Source organism: Pocillopora damicornis, chromosome 6, assembly GCF_964200805.1.
Source record: "Pocillopora damicornis chromosome 6, jaPocDami1.2, whole genome shotgun sequence".
Taxonomy (NCBI): Eukaryota; Metazoa; Cnidaria; class Anthozoa; order Scleractinia; family Pocilloporidae; genus Pocillopora; species Pocillopora damicornis.
In genome coordinates, this window is record NC_142675.1 from 22,732,405 (window position 1) to 22,755,808 (window position 23,404).

At 38.1% G+C, this 23,404-nt stretch overlaps 1 long non-coding RNA gene across 1 annotated transcript; it reads left to right on the forward strand.

Moving 5' to 3' along the window:
• Nucleotides 1–18,319: 18,319 nt before the first annotated feature.
• LOC149044503 (uncharacterized) lies at nucleotides 18,320–19,690 on the forward strand. Its single transcript, XR_016187365.1, has 2 exons — nucleotides 18,320–18,417; nucleotides 19,242–19,690. It is a non-coding gene; the product is annotated as an uncharacterized LOC149044503 (long non-coding RNA).
• Nucleotides 19,691–23,404: the final 3,714 nt, after the last annotated feature.

The following is a 23,404-nucleotide window of genomic DNA, read 5'->3' on the forward strand; positions in this document are numbered from 1 at the left end:
TCCCAACACAAACATGGCAATTTGGGCCTTTTTAAGAAGCAGTGGGAGAGAAATGTTTTCTCCGCTCCGGTGGGTATTGCCCTTCATTGTTTGCGCAATGCTGGGGAAGACCTTAAGGTAAATATTTGACTGTGAGACATTGTACTCGTGTTGTTGAAAAATCCAACCCCTCAGCGATGTTTATGCAGTGTACTTCAAAACATTTATGTAAATCTTATATTATTTTTAAACTAAAAAAGCGATGAATTCTTTCTTTGAAAAATGATTCATTGTAAAAAATGAAAGCAGAGGAGAGTAACAAATGGTCATAGAGTCATTTTCAGTAGGGATTGATCCAAATAGATCCCCAACAATGGCTTTCGTTGTGCAGAAAGAGGCCAGAGTTAGGTATTAATCTCAGATGATCATCAGAATTAGCCTTACGACACGATTATTCAGTTCCACAGCCATTATATCTTGGCGAAAATGTTGATAAAACCAAATGCAGGGCTTTTCTTCAAACAGCCCTGCGTATAAACACATGTGGCCTAAATGTGCCACGAAGCTGACGCGATTACATTCGTTTTCAAACGACTTAGATTCATATTGGAATTGTAGTTTTGTGGATAAAACATCGTAGCGGGACATGTCTCTCCTTTTCTATGCTCTCAGGATCGTCGCAATAGTTTCCCTTTCGAACGCGTTGAGCTGGGGGTCGCTTATTCGAGCGCAGGGTGTCTCACTATCCCCGCTTCAATGACTCAAGATTTGCTTTACCCTTTGGTCAATATGCTTCGATTTCTCATGTATTCTTCACAGGCCATACAGCAAAAAGTGGTTTACATATGATCGTGTCAAAATTTCGGGCAACCCCTACTCAGCGTCAAAGCGAAACTTCAGTTATAGACCCGTGTTTCTTTTTCATAAGTTCCAAAGCATACATGACTTTAGCCTCATTTCAGACTAGATCACTTGTGTCAAAAACAAAATGTGGGCAATTCTAAATAAAACTAAATTAAATACGGAAAAAATTTGAAACCAGTGATGTTAACGAGAAGGGAATCATGTTGTGGCGAGTTTAAGCTCTTTCCTTACATATCGTTCGCTGCTAACAGTTGTTTGACTGTCACAAATAACGTTGTACTTGAAAAGGTGGCAGAATTTTGTTCACTCTTTTAGAGGGCATGTATAAGGAGTAACATCCTGTGAATGGGTAAAGATAAAGATCGCCATATCAATAGCCTAGCAAATGTAAAAACAACTGAAGTCGTTAATTTGATTGGTGCTTACCATCAGACAGAAACAAAGAAAGAATTCTATGGGTAGAGAAACAAAAAAAATATTTCAGAGGATTTCTAATTTATATACTCGACTGAAGTCCTTACTAAAGCTAAGATTTTTTAATGGACTTATCTACCTTTTTATTTTAACGACAAAGCAGAATCGAAAGAGCAAAGTCGTAAGTTTAATAACTGATGAGATGAGATGTTTTCACAGAGTCAACGAAGGTCTTAAATTAATAATATAAGAAATGTGCCCAAAATTACAGATGGCTTGTGTTTTCAAAAACAATAATTAATGGTTCTTTTTAAACTAGTGCTCTAAAGGAGCTCGCTGATATCAATTTTTAGGGCCAGAGATTATTCATATTTCCCTATACTTTTTATTCAGACCGAAATACATCAGCGTATTAAAGAGCTAAGCTTTTCAACTACAAAACTTCATTACTTGCATTTAGTGCTATTTGAACTCGCGATGGAAATGAAATTGTTATTATATTTCCAGCTCAGCCTTAGGACTCTCAGTTCACAGGTAGGAACGTTTCAGACCTGAATTGCCACCGAGAGGAGCATACGTGAAAACCTGTCGTCAGGCAGAGTGATAAGTTCCGGAGTGATTCACCCTTGTCAACCCAACATCAGCACGCATATTCTCTATACCGACTCTAGTCAGGACAAAATCCGATTTTATCAAATTCGCTATCTTAAATGATGTCATAAGATAATATGATCTTTGCTTCTACTCTTCTGGTCAGGAGACATTTACGCAACATTAAAAAAGACCCACGTTTTAAGAAAATTGTTTGAGAACAGTATTCCAAAAACCAACACTCCGACTTCCAATTCGATCTGGAAGCAGTGAAAAAGAAAAGCCGCCTTGTGGAATGTCCATTGCTAAATTCCCTTCTCATTTTATTCATCTGGGTACGCGTACTATACATCATTAGATCCTGTTAAATGAAGATAATCCGAAAACATATATCTGCCGTGGATTTAGAATAATTCTGTGAGAGTAACCTGAAATAAGGAATCAGTCATTATTTATTGCCTAGGGGGAGAGGGGTTGAGGGTTGTGGGGGGGGGGGGGAGCAAGGGGGTCACATTGTGCTCAAAGAGAACGGATCAGTTGTCGCTAACTGGGTGTAAGGGGAGACTATAGAGAATTGACTGCCAATTAACTGCTAATGAGGGGATCATGAAAATATCACAGAGCCTTATGGGGGGCTCAGGTAAATTTTATCGCGTAACAACCAAAATCCTCAAATCCCCTCCCCTACCCTCCCCTCCCGCCCTCTCCCCAGGTGATAAATAATATCGCACACGTAATAAGATTTCTGCATTGTGTGCAAATTAAAAGCAACTCACTTTAGTCAGGTGGGTGCAGCCCAAAATCCTCCGTGGAAATCAAAACGTTGCCGCTACCCTTGTGTTTTCCTAAAGCATTTTTTTCGATTCTCTTCGCACACACGGAAAATGTTAGAGGAGGAGGAACAAAGTCTCACGCAGCTAGGGGTTATTTCTATCCTGATGAGATTTTTGAATGGATTGTTTTGTCCTTTATGGTGGGTGGTCATGAAGTGTTTTGAGAGGTTCAATTCAATTCTGTGGCGAGCGCATCCGCACCCTGAAGGTAACTGAGACAAAACATTGCCAATTGCATTTAAAAATAACCCCACACGAGATAGAGTGTAAAAAATTGTGTTATATGCTTCGATGATTCATCTGTATGATAAGTTTACGATCTTTCAATCCCATCCTATGAATTTGATTTACACTTGGAGGGTCAGTCTTTCTAAGATATCGATAAATATTTTTGAAAACCTACTATAGACAGGAATTCAAATATGAGAAAGAAATACCATCTCATAAACAAGAGTGCTGAGTAGAACTGATGACAAGGCAAGTGTTGACTTGTGAGCATATTTGTATTTTTCAAGACTTGATATAATTTCAACTCCACAAATACGACCTTCGCCATGTTGACTTTTGTGCGCAAGGAGGAGCTCATTTCACTTCCTAAATATACATTAAGAGGTCACTCTCCCAGCTAGGACTCTTCCACTCAAAAAGTCAGCTTTTATTAGTGTAGATATGCAAAATTTCCTAGCTCACGCTGAGATTGATCGAGCGCATTGACAAGGACGGAGCAACTTCAATACAAATGCCTGGCAAAACTTTCTCTCTTTATTCCGAAAATCCCATCACACTGATATGCCTTAACCTAGATGGCTTATTTTACATTTCAACGTTATTTATTTAGGTCATTGTCAAAATACCTTTTAGGATCGAAAAACTTCTCTTTGATATAAATTTTACCGACGAAGACGGCGGCCGTCAATAATTTCTTGCGAAACTCTACATCGAAAGTGCGCTTTTCTTTTTCATAAATTCCCAAGCATACATTACTTTAGCCTTATTTCAGACAAAGATCACTTGTGTCAAACACAAAATTTGGGCAATTCTAAATAAAACTAAATTAAATACGGAAAAAATTTGAAACCAGTAATGTTAACGAGAAGGAAATATGTTGTTGCGAGTATAAGCCCTTCCCTCATATATCGTTCGCTGGTAACAGTTGTTCGACTGTCATAAATAACGTTGTACTTGAAAAGCTGGCAGAAATTGTGTTCACTCTTGTCTATATCTATCACAATTTGCGTTGGAAAATTGTGATAGATACAGATGTGAATGAACGGCGAGAGATTTCTCTTTATATCAATGCTATCGAGGTTTGCTTTCAGGCATATTTCATTTCAGCTTTTTTAGTTTCTTGCCGCGCATGGAGGAGGCTTTCCTTTTCAACCAGAGCCGCCAGTTGAATCAGTAACTAGTCGTTGAGCGGTTGAATCAGTTAGCTAAATCGCCATTTATTCACTATTATTGATTTGAGAAAAGCAAGAGGTCTTGTACTTCAAAATGGTTGACATAATATTGGACTGAGCCCGCACAGAAAGGGTGCGCTTGTTTCCTGAAAAATCGCCCGAGACTAGTTTGCAATACACTTTTCCTTCTGTCAATATGTAAACACAATTTGCACTGGAATATTTGTCTAGGCAGAACGCCACTGCATACGACAAGCAATACCAAACCGTACAAGAGCTTGGCGACATAATTCGAAAGCTGCCGCCCTCATGTGCGACTGATAAGCTTCAAAACGATACTTCACATATAAACCCAAGGCTCTGTTAAAAACGTAGCTATTGTTGGATAAGAAGGAATAGAAATCTTATTTTAAGCCGGCTAACTTTCATTAGAAAATTGAACTTGAACTGGCGTTGTCGATAACGAATACATATTATGACGACTTGAGCTCTTCATCTTTTATCGTCGAGTCGTATGCAGACAATTCTTAAATTTAATCTGTGTTTGAACTCGTTACACCCTTTTCATAAAATAAGATTCACTTCGCAGAAAGTTTGAACTAAAAACGTTTGAAAATGACAAGCGCCCCAGCAGGTAAAGCCAAGGACATGAACAGGACGAGTTCAAAACCAGTTGCATTCAATTGGAAGTACATATATGAATGAACCTAAGCAAAAGCCTTTACCTACTTGACTATTTCTTTAAAGTAGTCTCATTTACATTTTAAATTTGTTGAAGGTTTGAAATAATTGATCATACATTGCATGTGTTTCCAGCCATGAAACTCCTGCGTGTATGGTTGCCATTCTTGCTCATTCTTCGCACGAATTGACCTGAAATATAGATAAAAGTTTGTCGTTCACCTCGTTTTCATGAAGTTTTGAAACCAGAAATTCTCTCTCTTGACTAAATTTTAGAGCCTGTAAGATAAAGTTTCAATCAATTTTTCTTTCAGTTAGTTTACATCGAATTATTATCGGCAAAGGATGCAGCTGAACTCTCAAAATAACGACAAACACTTCTCATACCACATTTCGTGCTATTCAAACAAGCATGTTTGCTATGCTCGTATTCCTCCTTTTACTATCTTTGGAGCAGGACTTTGATTCTAGTTCATAAACAGAATTTTTTTAGAACAGAATCGCCACAGAAACTATCCGAACGTCGACATCATGGACATTTCAAAATCATTCGCAACTAGTGCAGGAGAACATAAGATGGTGATAACACTACGGCCAGAGAAAAAATTGTGTAAGCGGACAACGATTGAGAAAAACCAACTAAGATGGTCTAAGTATTCAAATTTCCCTCGCCATGAACGAAACAATTTTTTTAAATTATCAGAGGTAAGATGTTTCTATGAAATTTTCTCACCGGCCTAACTGTCCCTTTGCTTGAAGTTCTTGAAGAAGATGACTAAATTTCAAATAGATTCACTCCGACTCACTTGTTCAGTGCTGATTTGAATAAGAGCTCTTATCCACAGACGGCTTGATCGATGCGAAGGAACATTTAAATCCTTCTTTCTCGTTTATCCTGACAGACAGGGAAATTCGTAACAAGTGTGATGTATTCAACAAACACGCTCTCCTCGAAATTTTTACAATCGTGGTAGTCTCTTATCCAGCCTTAAGATTTAAACTTTGGGCTACATCCGTGAACAGTTAAAACAGAATATTCATAATATTTTTGATAGGTTTTCTTTATATCATGATATCAAAAACAAACCACAGGATATTCAACCTCCAACAGCGAAATACTGGGTTTAAAAACGAAATAGAAAGTATAATTATTATTAGAAAGAAATGCCAATCATTCCTGAGGAGCAGTTGCTATAGCTACATGTCAAACAATATTTTGATTAGGATTCGATATTACGAGTGTTCTGATTGGAATAAAACAGCTTGCTCTATTTTGAAAGTACGCAGCAGAAAAAAAGGGATCACTTTCTGATTTTTCCTGTCAGAAATTGGTTGAATCCGTCCCTAATCAAACTTCGTATGCTGCCATACTAAACGAAAGAAAACGAACTACCCAAATTTTAACTTAAAATAGAATACAAATCTCATAAAGTAATAGTTTGATTTCATTATTCCTCCTCGAGGAATTAATGTTATATGTCCGGAAATATGAAATATGTTGTGTCGTATTCATTTTGCCAAACGTAGTTGGCCCCAACAGATTGATTCCGCTTAAATTCAAGCTGTTTGTTTTTACAAGGGCTGAAAGTTTAGAAGGAGGAAAAATTAGGACTGCCTTAATTCCAAAAAAAGGAAAGTTAAAGCATAACTTTGTAGTTGCTGTTTCAGACGAGAAGAAAAAAACTTCACAAGGTACAGGTAATTAAGTATGACCCTGAATTTACTAGCGCATCAATCTTATTACTTACGCATCATATCCCATGTTTACGTCCGAGGGTGCGCTGACGTTTTGAACTGAATGTGGTTCGTTAAGGTTTTTGGTTTTGTTCGTACTCACACTGAGTTAAAATGATTTATCTGTGTTCGTTATGTGCTTTTCTTTGCAAGACTTTGGCAAACTGCAGAAGGGGGTGGAACAAAGAAGACGGCAACAGCCCAGCGAGAACCAGCTTCAACAGGTACTCGCTTTTACCTTTTTTAAGCGAAAACGCTGCCAGTATCTACTTGTGATGTTCTTAAAGAGGAGTTCTTAGAACAGGGAAGGTAATTATCAGAGGTCGACTGGTGAAAAAAAAAACATCAATTTCTTTTTTCCTTGTGTTATAGAGCAGTCTTTTGTATCATTCATCTACGAAGTCGAAACAGGATCCAGTTTCGAGCATTCTTCCACAAGGTTAGCGTTGCACACCGTTTCGTGAAATACTTGGTTGAATTAGATTAACAACTGCTGGTTCTTGTTTTTGCCATACCTTATTGGCAAAACTTATTAATAAATGCATATCAAAGCCTCAAATAAAAAAAAGTGCAGCGGGAAATTTAATGACCATGCACCAACCCAGGAAACTGAATGGGCAGTTGGATGGTCATGGGAACCTAATGATTAATTATACGTTTTAAAATGCTATTTATGGTTTGACACAGTATTCTTACCTTCAGAATACTACAAGAAATCTAAAATGCCTGAGAGTGCCCTGGCTCAGATGGTGAGATGCGGGAAAGACATTAAAGTCTCCTACGGTTGGTTTTGCTTGATACGTTGTCGACAATCTAACAAGGACAACAAGAGAACTTTTTCTCATGTCATATTCCAATTTTCCTTGTTTTTTAAATCAAATTTTGTTGTGGTGAATGAAATTCACATCGCTTATCTTTCTTTATCAATAGATACGTTTCTGATCCGAGCCTTTACAGTCGAAATGTTTACGTTCAAGGGAAAGTGGGAAACTGTTCAACAAGAGGTACTCATAAACCTCAAGGAGCTCATCGGAAAGGGGGGCATGAGGTACTGCTACAGAGCAGTAGTTTCCCACTTTCCGAAACAACTTAACCTTCTGGCCCGAAATGGATGGGTTGCAAAAAAATACAAAAGAAAAGTGCTAGACAACACGTGTGAACTATGGTGCAAAAAGGTAAGCGTTTAAATACTTTCAACTATATTCGCTTTCGTATAATACAATGCGTTCTGTTAGTGGAAATTTTTGTCTCGGCTGTGACGCTCGATTAACTCTGCTATTTAAGAAAGAAAAATTTCATACTGAATCTTTAAGCTCGTTTCTGGCTTCGTTGATGAATCGCCGCAGGTCAGTTTGAATAACCTTGTATGTTACAGAGTTCTCTGTTAAGGACAATGAAAGGGTTCTTGTTCCCTACTGATAATAAAAATCAGTATTTTACTTCTCAACTCAGGACGTTCAAACCCAGGCCATCGCCCTGAGGCTGGGCAAAATATTTCGACACAAAGTCAAAGATATTAAAGGCTTTGGTAACTTTCCAAGGTATGTATTTAATGGCCTGCCTCTTTTCTTCCGAAGTCCTCTCAAAAATTTCCTATGATAAAAGCTAAGTTTTTCGTTTGTCTCACGATGTAGTCACGTGTGATGTGGATCGCGACGTTTCGACTGCATACTGATCACAGCAGAGCATCATGCTTTATAACATCACGCATGACCAGTCGACCCCATCGCCTGAAGAAGACTACCAATATGCAGTCGAAACGTCGCGATCTACATCACACGTGACTACATTGTGAGACAAACGAAAAATTTAGCTTTTATTGTTATTCACCACGATGAATAACCACAAAGTTTTCTACGAAATTTCTTATTATGTTAGCCAGGGTCACTTTTTATGTCTGTGCCCGGACCCCAAAAGGCGAAAGTCTACAATATAACTGATAATTTGATAGCTAAAAATGTCTGTTGCAGTCCTTGATGGACGTATAATCAGAAATGAACGTCGACTGTTTCAATCTTTGCCCTCACTGCCTTTGCCCTGTTTAAAGTCTATTCGTTTTTTTTTAATCTTCTTTCTTTTATCTTCATGCTCGATAGGGTAAATCCAACCTTTCTGGTGGAACAGAAAGGAACAACACAGTTCCTGACCATAGAACCAATGATTAAATTCGACAGACATAGAATATATAAAAAATATATTAACAACGATGGGCTACCAACGTCTTCAGGTCGGAGTTGTCAGTTAGGTCTCAAATGCTTGGCATTCGTCCACTGGACCTTGGTTTTCACAGGTCGCAAATTTCTAATTTGCGACGTACAATGTTAGGAATATTAATAAAGCTTTGATCAGTCGATGTAGTAGATCTTGACCATAAGTCATAATAAGTACTAATATCAATGAATCACAATCATATCAATTCGATTGTTTTTCAAACATTAAGAAAAAAAATCTAGCGTATATAAATGTGTGACCCATCTGTTATTTTACTTTTTTGTAGGGACGGTGGACACGCTTACAGACCTCCAAGTGGCATCGGTAGATAAGAAGTAAGTTAGCAGAATTTAATTGAAATTTAAGAGTAGGTAATTTTTCCCCAACTAGCAGTAACTTTTGCGATCTGATTGGCCAATTTGCCGTTGTTAACAAGAGTATGGACAATGCTGCTCGCGTCAACGTGTCGCGCAATCCTTAATCAGCTCTCTAACATGGATGACTCGGACATTTCAAGGTTGATATTGTGGTAAAAACGAGGCACAGCCGAGTGAGTCCACGACAAATGTTGACCACTGTGTGTTGACGAATATCATCGTCGATATATACAGACCACGCCAAACAACTGTCGATTTGTTTAATCAACGGGGAGGTGTACTTGACCTAGCCTTTCACAGACAGTTGAATGTAGCTCGTTTTTCAGGTAGACGTTTAGTTTTTCATGATCACTAACTATCGCGAAAAATGGGGCACGTAAAAAATATTTAAATATGCAGGAATTCCTGTCGAGGACGAGGGCTTGACCCACATTAACTAATTCAAGACTAACGTTTTATAACACCTGAGTTTCTTTCAAGAGGAAGTAAAACGATATCCTTCATATTTAAACCTATTGTTTGCAGAGAGATTGCAGCCCAACTAATTTTTTCATTGGTGCTTTGACAATAGCGGTACAAAATTTTTCAAAGTCCCTATCACTACTAAAAATGTATTTTCTATTATGAAAAAGGTCACCATGGTGATCCTGCAGTTTTTCTGCATCTTTAAGTCTAATGTCAATTAAAATCCTGTTTCATAGGTTGTTTGCGGCTGGAAACCTCGGTAAGATAGTTTTTGAGAACTTTGCCCGTACACACAAGTGCAACAGTTTCTGCGTTCTTCTTGGCCTCGACAAGGAGGTGGGTAGATAATCGTATTCTTGGATCATTCATAATCTGTACAGGGTTTGTTTACTAGTAACGGATTGGAAATTCCCATATTGAAGTACCATCCAAAAACAAGAGTTTATTAACTGGTTATGTGGATTGTACATTAACAACAAATTGCTTTAAAAAATACTTCTCCTCTAAGATATTTTTAAGAAAGGTTTTCCACCTCAAGGTGGAAAATCAATCCAGAATCGATAACAATATGAAAATATCAGTAATATGAAGATTAATAACAAGAGTAAGATTAAGGGCCCATTTGGCTCCAAACTCCGGTACACAACACCCCGTGTCCGCTTGACTGACGTGTATACGTCAGTCTTTCTGTCTGTCCGTTCAATTTTCCGTCTGCCTGTCTGTCATTCTTCCTGTCAGGATAATTTGGTTTTATCAACTGCGTTTATAATGTAAATTGTTTACCGTAAAGAGTTTCTAAAGCTGAAGTTTACAGTGTTTACCCTTCGTCGGAGCGAATCATTTCATTTGCTCTGACGAAGGGCCAACGCTCGATACGTCAGCTGATAAATCTCTTTACGGTGGACAATTTCGTAATCACCCCAAGTTGATAAAATCAAATTATCTTACAGTACCCCCTCCGATACAGCAATACCCTCCACCCTCCTCCCCCCAACCGATACAGCGCCATAGTTTGTTTAGAAACTTACCCCCTTTATTCATTTTTCTATCTGTTAGTCTGTCTAAATATGCCTTCATGTCTTAGTTTGTCTGCAAATGCAAAATTTGCCCCAAAATTCTTGACTCCTTAAAGATGCTTTGCTAGACGTCGTCTTCGCACGAGGAACTAATGGAACAGTATTTCGAGCACCACAAGTAAAGCTTCGGTTGTGATTTGTTTGTTTTGCAGTTACCATGAAAGTATGGAAACTGACTCGACCGATGCAAGTGATGGAGAACCTCAAAGAACCAATCCTACTGAGAACGGGAAAGAACCCTCTCCAGCAAAGAAAATAATCAAGAAAACCTGTGCAGATGTGAAGAACACAGCTGCTAAACAATCTTCGCTGACAAGTTTCTTTAAGAAATCGTAAATAAAAACTTTCGGCACATTTTTGGCTCCTGTAGAATCAGTTAAATGTACTACAACAAAATAACTCTGACCCTACACCTGATACTTTCTTTTTTTGGTTACCTGCTGCCACAAACGGTATTTAAGAGCGCGAATTATGTCAATCTTTGTCATGGATGTCGCTGTGTTTTGTGACATCATCTTTGTCAACCAACATGAAGCCAGGGAAAACGAAATCTCTAGTAAATGTGAACTTATTCATCTAGACCTCGCCTCTTAATGATGAAAGATGCTAGCACTGCTTGCTAGTTGCATGTAAGAGTTATATAAACTTCCGCATGGTGTCGAAATAGTTGACTTTTGTAGTTAAATTTTTTAATTTTTTCTGTGACTTCTGCACATCATTTCCATCCCTATTGCAAACTCTAATTACAAAAGTCAACTATTTCGACAACATGCGGAAGTTTATTATAACTCTTACATGCAACTATAACCTATCACATTACCATCATTGCGTTCAGCGGTGTAGGTTCACTTTATCATTCTACGCTTCCTCTTCTCACACGCTTCAAAGGCGAAGGCTGAGAAGCAAACCATTTCCCTCCCATGAAAGATTTTCTTCTTATCTAGTGGCTTACGGGAAACGATCAATTATATAAAAGGAAAAATTTGAGACGCTTTTCGAGAAAATCTTTTGAAAACAAAAAAAGCAAGGCTTAGCGTGCCTCGCTTTCGCACAACCCGTTTGACAATTATTAACCATGTGATCCGCCATATTTGCATTTTAAATGAAAAGGTATTGCCACTCCTTGTGTCTCGTGCTCAGGCTCTTCACGGTCAAGCCGTATTGCTCTGAAAACAAGACAACCCCTTCCAGGATTTTGATGCCGACCATTTTTACGATATAACCTCCCAACACAGAGATGACAATTTGGGCCTTTTTAAGAAGCAGTGGGAGAGAAATTTTTTTGCCGCAACGGTGGGTGATTGCACCGCATTGTTTGCGCAATGTTGGAGGAAGGCCTAAAGGTAAATATACGACTTTGAGACATTGTACTCGTGTTGTTACAGAGTTCAACCCCTCGGTGATGTTTACGCAGTGTAGCGCAAAACATTTTTGCAAATCTTCGAATATTTCTAAACTAGAAAGCCATGAATATTTTCTTTCAAAAGTGATTCATTGTACAAAATGAAAGCAGAGGAGAGCAACAAATGGTCATAGAGTCATTTTCAATAGTGATTGGTCAAAATAGCTCCTCAATATTGGCTTTCGTTGTGCAGAAAGAGGCCAGAGCTAGGTACTAATCTCAGATAATTATCAGAATTAACCCTTACGACACGATTACTCAGTTCCACAGCCATTATATCTTTGCGAAAATGTTGATAAAGTTAAAATTCAAGGCTTCCCTTCAAATAGCCCTGCGTATAAACACATGTGGCCTACGTGTGCCACAAGGCTGACGCAATTGCATTCGTGTTCAAACAACTTACATCCATATTGGAATTGTAGTTCTGCGGATGAAACATTGTGGCAGGGACATTTCTCTCCTTTTCTATGATCTCAGAATCGTCCCAATAGTTTTGAGCTGGTGTCGCTTATTCGAGCAAGGTGTCTCATTATCCCTCGCTTCAATGATTCAAGATTTGCTTCACCTTTTGGTCAATATACTTCGATTTCTCGAGTTTTCTTCACAGGCCATACAACAATACTACTGAACTACAGCAAAAAGTGGTTTACATATGATCGTCTCAAAATTTCGTGCAACCTTTACTCAGTGTCAAAGCCACAGTTCAGTTATAAACCTAGGTTTGTTTTTCATAAGTTCGCGAGCACACATTACTTTAGCCATGTTTCAGACAAGATCACTTGTCTCAAACACAAAATCAGGGCAATTCTAAATAAAACTAAATTCAGATACAAACAAATTTGAAACCAGTCATGTTTATCAGGAATATTTTATCTTTTCTGCGAATCTATTATGTAGTAATTGAACGGATTATCCTCAATAGAAATCGTAAGCTCGAGGTAACACAGCTCCAGCCACCGCGAAAAGAAGAGAAATCTTGCCCCGGAGAAGGAAATTATGCTGTGGCGAGTTAAAGCGCTTTCCTCATATTTTGTTCGCTATACTGAAAATTGAGATGTTTTCACAGAGTCCCTCAGCGAAGGTCTTAAATTAATAATATAAGAAACGTGCCCAAAATTACAGATGGCTAGTATTTTCACAACATATAATAAACAGTTTCTTTTTAACCATTTAGTGCAATTTAAAGTCGCGATGGTTTTAAGAATTAAATTTTCATGCTATTTCCAGCTCAGCCTTAGGACTCCCATTTCACAGGTAGGGACGTTTTAGACCTGAATTGCCAACGAAGCAAACAAGAAAATCTGTCGTCAGGCAGAGTGATAAGTTACGGTGCAATAATATGTAATCATTGAAAATCAGTGGTGACTGGGCTAGTTAAAGTGATAGATGCAACTCCTAAGTGGTGAAAAACAGAACTAAGCTAACAGTGACTCTTAAAAGTCTCTTAGTTGGCTTAGACAACCAAATTTGTTCACATATCAGCGCAAGCATGCATACAAATTAATCAAAGGATGGCCTGGTATTTCTACAATCGATTTATCTTACTTGGCATTTCTTCTTAATACCTTAAAACATTGACTGCAACCCAATAAAGCGTGGTTTACTTACAATTTGTCCATAGACGGTTGAAATGCAAATTCGTATAATCGACAGCTTTATCTTTCAAGAACAACCGTTTCTTCTTTCCTTTTCCTCTCTTCATTACTTTGATGTATAATTCCCAGAAGTGTGCTTAAAAACGTCTACACTTAAGGCAGTCTCTTTCCTGTTTTAAGCAGAACTGTATAACTTCTCGTTACTCTTCTAAACAGCAGACATTTAAGTGTTATAGAGAATGAGATCAAGACAATAGATCGCTATGTTTTTCAACATAACACTAAAACAAACCGCAGGAAGTTCAAGCGCCTATTGCGAAAGGCAAGACGAGATAATTCAAACGAGAACAATTCATGTTGAAAATGCATTGTAATAGGTGTAAGGGTCAGTTGCCATAGCCACCATGCTCTCGTATTGGCTAAACAGAGTGATTGATTCACCCTTGTCAACTTAACATCAGCACGCATGCCCTCCATACTAATTCTAATCAGGACAAAATCCGATTTTATCAAATTCGCTATCTTAAATGATGTCATGAGATAATATGATCTTTGCTTCTATTCTTCTGGTCAGCAGACATTTACGAAACATTAAAAGAGACCCACGTTTTAAGAAAAATATTTGAGGAAAGTACTTAAAAAACTAACACTGAGACTTCCATCTGGAAGCAGTAGAAAAGAAGAGCCGCTTAGTGGAATGTCCATTGCTAAATTCCCTTCTCATTTCATTTATCTGGGTACGTGTACTATAAATCATTAGACCCCGTTAAATGAAGATACTCCGAGATCATTTCTGCCGTGGATTTAAAATAATTCTGTGAGAATAGCCTGAAACGAGGAAGAAGTCATTATTTACTTCCTTAGGGGAGAGGAGTGGAGGATTATGGGGGGGGGGGGGGGTGTCACATGGTGCTCAGCGAGAAACTTCACCATGTTAACTTCAGTGCGCAAGAAGCATATATCACGTACTTTTGCCAAATATATACATTAGGAGGTCCTTCTCCTAGCTAGGACTCTCTCACTCAAACAAGCAGCCTTGATTAGTGATATATGTATAGATATGCAAAATCTTCCCAGCTCACGCTGAGATTGATGATCCGTATTGATAAAAAACGACTAGAATACAAATACCTGGCAAAACTGACATGATATTAGACCAAACCCGCACAGAAAGGGTGCGCTTGTTCCCTGAAAAATCGCTCTAGATTAGTTTCCAGTAAGCTTTTCCTACTGTCGATATTTAAACACAATTTGCACTGGGATATTTGTTTACACAGAACGCTCGTTTGCATACGTCAAGCAATACCACACTGTGCAAAAGCGTGGCGACATAATTCGAAAGCTTCCGCCCTCGTGTGCGACTGATGAGCTTCAAAACAAAACTTTAGTTATAAACCCAAGGCTGTTATTAAACAAATACTTACACGAAAACGTTGATATTGTTGGATAAGAAGCAATTATTCGCAGCTAGTGCACGAGAACATGGGATAGTAGTAACACTACGACCAAAGAGAAAATTGTGTAAGCGGACAACGATTGAGAAAAACCGACTGAGGTGGTCTAAGTATTCAGATTTTCCTCTTAAATCATCAGAGAGAAGGAAGTTCTATGAAATTTGTTCACCGGCCTAACTGTCCCTTCGTTTGAAGTTCTTGCAGAAGATGACTACATTTCAAATAGATTCACTCCGATTCACTTGTTCAATTTTATTTGAATAAGAGCTCTTATCCACAGGCGGTGAATGCGGTTCGTTATGGTTTTTGGTTTTTGTTCGTTCTCACACTGAGTAAGAATGATTTATCTGTGTTCCTTGTGCCCTTTTTTCTTTGCTAGGCAAACTGCTGAATGGAGTGAAACAAAGAATTTGGCAATACCACTGCCAGCAGCCCAGCAAGAACCAGTTCCAACAGGTACTCGCCCTTACCTTTTTTAAGCGAAAACGCTGCTAGCACCTCCTTTTAATATTCTTAGAGAGGAAACAGGGAGATAATTTTCACGCCGACTGGTAAAAGTAAAAAGCCAACTTATTTTTTCCTTGGGTTACAGAGCAGCCTAACGTCTCATCCATCTACGAAGTCGAAACAGGATCCAGTTTCGAGCATCCTTCTACAAGGTTAGTGTTGCACACCTTTTCGTAAAATACCTGGTTGAATTGGATTAACAACTGCTGGTTCTTATTTTATCCATACCTCATTGGCAAAGTTTAAGTACTAGCCAAATGAAGAAAAGTTCGGCGGCAAATTCAATGACCAAGCACCAACCCAGGAAACTAAATGGAAAGTAGGATGGTCATGGGAACCTGCTCATTAATTAAACGTTTTAAAATGCTATTTATGGTTTGACGTAGTATGTTTACCTTTAGAACATTTCAAGGAAGCTGAAATGCCTGAGAGTGCCTTAGCTCAGATGGTGAGATGCGGGAAAGATATTAAACTATCCTCCGGTTGGTTTTTTCTTTTTTTCTCTCATGTTATATTCCAATTTTCTTTGTTATTTTTTTTTTCGATTAAATTATGTTGTGGTGAATGAACTTCACATGGCTTTTTTTTTTTTGTTCAATAGATACGTTTCTCATCCAATCCTTTACAGTCGACGAGTCGACCTTCGAGGGGAAGTGGGAAATTGCCCAACAAGAGATGGCCATGAACCTGAAAGAGCTTATCGGAACGGGGGGCATGAGAAACTGCTATAGAGCAGAAATTACCAACTTTCCGAAGCAGTTCGACGTTCCAGCTCCAAATGGATGGGTTGCGAAAGAACCCATAAACGAAGATCTAAGAAAAACGTATGACCTGTGCAAAAAGGTATGCGTTTAAATACTTTCAACCATTATATTCGCTTTGGTATAATACAGTGCGTTCTGTGAGTGGCCAGTTTTGTCTAGGCTTTGACGCTCGGTCAACTCTGCCATTTAAGAAAAAAAAATTTCATATTGAATCTTAAAGCTCGTTTCTGTCTGGCTTCGTTGATGAATCGCCGCAGGTCAGTTTAAATATCCTTGTATGTTACAGAGTTCTTCGTTAAAGACAATTAAAGGGTTCTTGTAATCTGCTGATAACAAAAATCGGTGTTTTCCTTCTCAAATCAGGACGTTCAGACCCAGGCCATCGCCCAGAAGCTGGGAAAGATATTTATAAAAAAAGTCAAAGGCATCAAAGGCTTTGATGAATTCCCAAGGTAATTATTTAAAGGCTTGCCTCTTTTCTTCTGTCTTCCTTTCTAAAATTTCTTGTGATGTTAGCCGGTGTCACTTCCTATGTCTGTGCCGGACTCCAAAAGCTTCAACATAACTGATACTTTGATAACTGAAATATGTCTCTTTTGCAATCCTTGATGGAAGTATAAGCAGCAATGAACGTCGACTGTTGCGTTCTTTGCCCTCACTGCTTATGCCCTGTTTAACGTTCTGAAAGTCTATAAGGTTTCTTTTTTTTTTTTTTTTTTTTCGTAATCCTCTTTCCATTATTTTCATGCTCGATAGGATAATACCATCCTACCTAGTGCAACGGAAAGGAACTGCAGAGTTCATGACCATAGAGCCAATGATCGGGCCCGGTCCTTATATAAAATTCATCAACAACGATGGGTTGCCAACGCGTTCAGGTCATAGTAGTCAGTTGGGTCTCAAATGCTTGGCATTCGTTCACTGGACTTTGGTGTTCACACGTGGTAAATTCCTCATTTGCGACGTACAAGGTTAGGAATATTGATAAAGCTTTGATCAGTTGATGTTGTGGATAATATAATAATAACAATAACCTTATTTATATAGCGCTCTGCTCAAAGCACTTTACAATCATACAAAATCATACATTATTATTGAAAATTTACAAATTTACAATCATGTCCTACTCTATGATACTTAAAAATAGCTAAAATTCATACTGATTAAAAAAGAAAAACTGTTATTTTACTTTTTTGTAGGGACGGAGGATGCGCTTACAGACCTCCAACTGGCATCGGTGGACAAGGAGTAAGTTAGCAGAATTAAATTGAAATTTACGAGATAATTTTTCCTCAATTGGCAGAAATGTTGCAATCTGATTGGCCAATTTGTCGTTATCGGTAAGAGTATGGACAACGCTGCTCGCCTCAACTTGTCACACAATGCTTTAGTTAGCTCTCAAACGTGGATGACTCGGAAATTTCGAGGTTGATATTGTGGTAGAAACGAGGCACAGCCGAGTGAGTCCACAACAAATTTTGACACTGTGTTGACGAATATCGTTGTCGATAAGGCTTAAGACCACGCAAAACCACCGTCGTTTTGTTAAATCAACGGGGTGTATGCTTGACCGTTCACAGACAGTTGAATGCAGCTCGTTTTTAAGGTTGACGTTTAATTTTTCATGATCACAAGCTATCGTAAAAAATGGGGCACGTGGGAAATGCATAAGTAAGCAGGAATTCCTATTGAAGACGAGGGCTTAACCTCGATGAGCAAAAAAAAAAACCTGAGCTTCTTTCAAGAGGAAGTAAAAAAATATCGTTCATATTTAAACCCATTGTTTGCAGAAAGATTGCAGCCCAACTAATTTTTTCATTGGTGATTCGACAATGGCGGTAAAAAATTTCTCAAAATCCCTATCACTACTAAATATGGATTTTCTATCTTGAAAAAGGTCTCTGTGGTGATCCTGTAGTTTGTCTGCGTCTTTAAGTCTATTGTTAATTAAAATCCTATTTTATAGGTTGTTTGCCGCTGGAAACCTCGGCAAGATGGTTTTTGAAAGGTTCGCCCGCACACACAAGTGCAACCGTTTTTGTGTCCTTCTTGGTCTCGACAATAAGAAAGGTAGATAATCGTATTCTTGAATCATTCATAATCTATTCAGGGTTTGTTTGCTACATATTACCGAATTGAAAATTTCCATATTGAAGTACCATCCAAAAACAAGGAAATTCCTTTAGGGCTGGTACCTGAGGTAAGGAATGAGTCGTATCAAGAGATAATTTACTGGTTATGTGAATTGCACGCTACCAACTAATTGCTTTAAAAAAATGCTTCTCCTCGACGCTGAGATATGTTTAAGAAAGGTTTTCCACCTCGAGATGGAAAATCAATCCAGAATCGATAACAATATGAAAATATCAGTAATATGAAGATTAATAACAAGAATAAGATTAATGATAAAAATAACAATAACAAAAATAACGATAAAACTCATAGTGTAAATGACGATTATTATCATAAGCCGACGCCTTACAGATCTATCTTTCTTATCTCGCTGATTCGAGAGTGTGCCAAAACAAAGGCGAAGGGGAACGGCAGGAAAAAAATTGGCACAGCAAAAGAAAAGTTACTCATTTTCTACTAAAGGCACACAACCAAACAAGGACCTTAATAAAAAAAAGGAAATCATTAAATAAAAAATTTTTCCGAGACATATCACTGAAGGGCCTATCCGGCCCCAAACTCCAGTACACAACACCTCATGTTCGCTTGACACGCGACAGACTTCGTAAGGCTTTTCTAGAGTTTGCTTGCGAACGAGACTTTTAGGCCTGACTGTTAGCGACAGAAGACATCTTAGAGCTTAGATGATAGTATCGAATTATAACTTATGAAAGTTGTTTCTTCTCTTATCTGAGTGCTATTTTTTTCACAATTTCATGCAGTGGTTGGAAGAAAGACGCCCGGATGTGAAACCCCGTGGTATGGAAGTCCGAGGGACGCGGAGTTTCCCTCACGACTGATGGCAGAACTTCCGCTAGAAATGCGGAAATCAAACTCATAAAAACAGATCTTGGAAGGAACAGTTTCAAGGCCCCTATTCTATGGAATTCTCTTGACAGTTCATCAAGGCTCTAAGATAAACTCGAAAACTTCAAAACAAGGCTAAAATGCAACAAGACTAAGTTAAGAAAAGTGACATTTGTTCCAGGAACCATTAATTAACTAATTAATTAATTAACAAAGATGTAGACAATTTTATTTTTTGTTAACTTAGTAGGGGTATTTTAAAGTAATATAAGAATATATCGTTCAACTGACAAGATGTAATTTGTGGAGAACATTTAAGGCAAAGAAATTGATATGTAATATGGCAGTCGAGGCAGAAAGTAAAGGAATAGTACACAAAACACGAGTTAACTTCCAGATGGGAAAAAAATATTCCCTGCCGACCTTTCTAATTCCGACAAATCTTAGCGACGAGGTTTTCACGAAGGACATGAACCATTTAACTGGGTAGATGGGATCAAAGTTCTCTGTCAGTACCATTCTTAATGTGCCTCAATGTTGGGCTGATTACTTTGCAATATTTAGTTTAATTCCATGACATTATTGACATCATCAATACCCTGACGCCCTGATTGGTGGAAACACACTCCTGTGGTGCGATCTGATTGATACGAGTAACATACAACTTCATATATATATGTATGTATAAAAGGAGCCTTACTCTTTCCCCAGACGAAGTAGAGAGAAACATCGAGAATTGAAAGTAAAACAAAATTATCTGTTTTCTGAGGGGCCAGAAATCAAGTACTTCGTGATACCTCCGGAGGACGAACAGAAATATCTCGAACTGCGGCTCCATTTCGTGTTAACGAATTTCTGGCATGTTGTCGACGGAAATGTCTTCCTTTCGTTATTGTTTAGGACTTCCGCGTAAAATACAAACGATTTCATATCTTTTGTTGCGAAATCGCATACTAGTAGTGAATTACTAATTCAACCGAAAGATGATAAGTGTATTCAAATTCCTTTACATTGTAGTACTAGTTTGCGCGAAGGAATGTCATTGTTTTGATCTCTTTATTGCCTCGGACTTCCGTGTAAGGTAAAATCGAGTTTATTTCTATTTGTTGCATGACAATATATTCACTGTTGAATTACATTTTCTACCGAAAGATGACCATCACTTCAGCGAGAATTCTTTAATTTGAGTTCAATGTACTATCCATGAATGACGATGAAGAATATATTGAAATATGTATGGATCGTACCTCTAAGTCAAACTTTCTTGGCTACTAAGGAATCGAAAGTAACTCTGACACCCTCGCTCAGGCTTATAATTGGTGTACACGCTTAATGTGTGCTCTCGAGGGAATCAGTTAGGTTTTTTTTCCCCGAGAGTCTCAATGTACCGCTAATGCGATCTTAACATACGTAGAAGCTTTGAAGACCGACTTTCAGATCATTTTGAATGGCTAAAACAATTAGTCGCGCCATATGTATTTTGGTAGAGTATAACTGTGCTGTTTTTCAGCCTGAGGCTGCTCTATTGCTATCTCAAGTACTATCGTCTGGAATCGCTTAGAGGTTCAAAGAAAACAGCTTCAAAAATATCAGGACTCTTTATCACGAGTCTCAGCCAAGTTTGTGGTCACGTGTAAAACATGGAATACAAGTTTTACCCAACAAGAACACATGTTATACCGTATGATAAATAGGTTTGACCCTTGTCACCCTCATTTATGGTAAAAACACTTAAATTAGATTATTGGCATGAAGTTACAAAGCTGAAATAAATGAATCGTATGGCGGATTCTAGGAATGATTTACTACGAGAGTGGTTTTTCTGGCTAGTTATGGTATTTATGTAGGTCTAAGATGGGTAAGATCATTTAGCCAAGTACATGCTACCATCAGGTTTGTCGATTTATGCCTGATGCCCATAGCAACAAAAAGCAGTTCTAAATGGATCCAGGAAAAGGAAAAGAGAACTTTCCTTTCAATCCCAAGACACTGTTTGTGCATCAATTTCGTTTTAAGATTTTCCTACTCTGGTGTGAAGTATAATTGAAATCTCTCACACAACAGCTATAACAAATGATATATGGTTATGTCACTAAACATTTCTTACCGGGAGTTATAAACTTTCACTGTACACCCAGCCCATAAACTTAAACTATTTAAGTAATCAGGCTGGGAAATACGATGCCTATGAATTGTTTCTGTCCTAGTTTAGACTGATTAATCTGATTAATCTGATTAGCAAACATCAATGATGATACAGAAATCTCTTGCACCGCGGTTCTATTTCTCGTTAAGGAATTTCTGGTATGATTTCGACTCCACTGTTTTCCTCTTTGATTAATTCAGACTTCCGTGTAAAATAGAATCGATTTCAGTTCAATTTGATGCGAAATCTTTAAGGTATTGCTGGATTAAATTTTTAACTGAAAGAAGAGCGTAGGAAAACTTCTTGCACTGTGGTAATACCACTGTGGTAATCGCGACATTTGTTTTTCGATAACACATAAAGGCGCTGATATTTAGCTTTAAGCTGCTCAACCAAGTTCTCAAGTAGCGGAGAGCTAGCGACACATTGTCTAGAATCCCCAAGAATTTTAGAGAAAGAGCTTGGCCACGTTCTGATCACGCAAAATCTGGACATTGATCGAATTTAATAATGTATCCCGCTTGGAATAAAATATTATTTTGAGAGAATTTCAAGATTGTATCCTAAGTAGGTTACATTTTGATCATTTTGATTTAGGCAGGGTCACGCGATTAATTATCCGCGTAATCGAGCTACGTTGTATTTAGAATTACTGTTTGAAGGATATCTTGTTAATCACCGCTTGTCAGACACTTTTTTATTCTGTGATTCCAAGTGGGAGTGGTGAACGTACGGGTTGTTTACTTCTAGCTTGTATTCAGACTGAAGTATCCATTGCATGCTAAAAATACATATACAACAACAAAGCACGTCTCAAAATGAATTTTCAACCTAGTTTCCCCCAGGGCAATGAGAAAACGTCTGAGAAGTCATTCTTTTGAAATGAACCTCATGGCGAAATGGCTCTTGAGAAATATCATTACATAGGGTATGACGCTGGAAGAACGTGCTGGAATGCTCTCTTGGAACCAGGAGACAATCAAGCTGTGATTTGAATAGCGTATGCGTTTTTTATTTTTTCTTAAACCGAAATTTGCCGTTAAAACATCACGCAACATCGTATATTCAGAAGTGATGTTCCTTTTTGGCCTATGATTCCTAGTGGGAGTGGTAAATATCTCAGGTCGTTCTAAAATGGTTATTGTGAAATATCATTAGGGAGTGAGTGCTTATTCTGGGAACGACGCTTATTACAGCGTGGGCACTTATTAGTTTAGAAATGTAAAAAAAAAAAAAAAAAAAAACACACAAGAGTGCGAGCTGATATTAGACATCCAGGAATAAGCGACCGTAAGACAAAAGCAAGACTACTTCTCAAACATGTAATATGTAAATGTTGTGCGCTATTTTCACCACAGCCAGCAAAACTTTCCCTTCCAAAACAAACACTCAGGTGATCATTTTTTTAAACCGAAATTTGTCGTCAAAACATCACGCAACATCATATATTCAGAAGTGATGTTCCTTTTTTGGCCTATGATTCTTAGTGGGAGTGGTAAATATCTCAGGTCGTTCTAAAATGGTTATTGTGAAATATCATTAGGGAATGAGTGCTTATTCGGGAACGACGCTTATTACAGCGTGGGCACTTGTGGAAAAAAAAACAAAAAAAAAAAAAAACATAATAGAGTGCGAGCTGAAATAAGACATCCAGGAATAAGCGATCGTAGGACAAAACCAAAACTACTTTTCAAACATGCTTTATGTAAATGTTGTGCGCTATTTTCACCACAGTCAGCAAAACTTTCCCATCCAAAACAAACACTTAGGTGATGATTTCGTGCTAGGCCTAGCTGTGGGCGTATGCATTGCAAGTGAAGGAACAGTACACAAAACACTTGTCAACTTCTAAACGGTAAAAATATTCCCTGCCGACCTTTCTAATTCCGACAAATCTTAGCGACAAGGTCTTCACGAAGGACATGAACCATT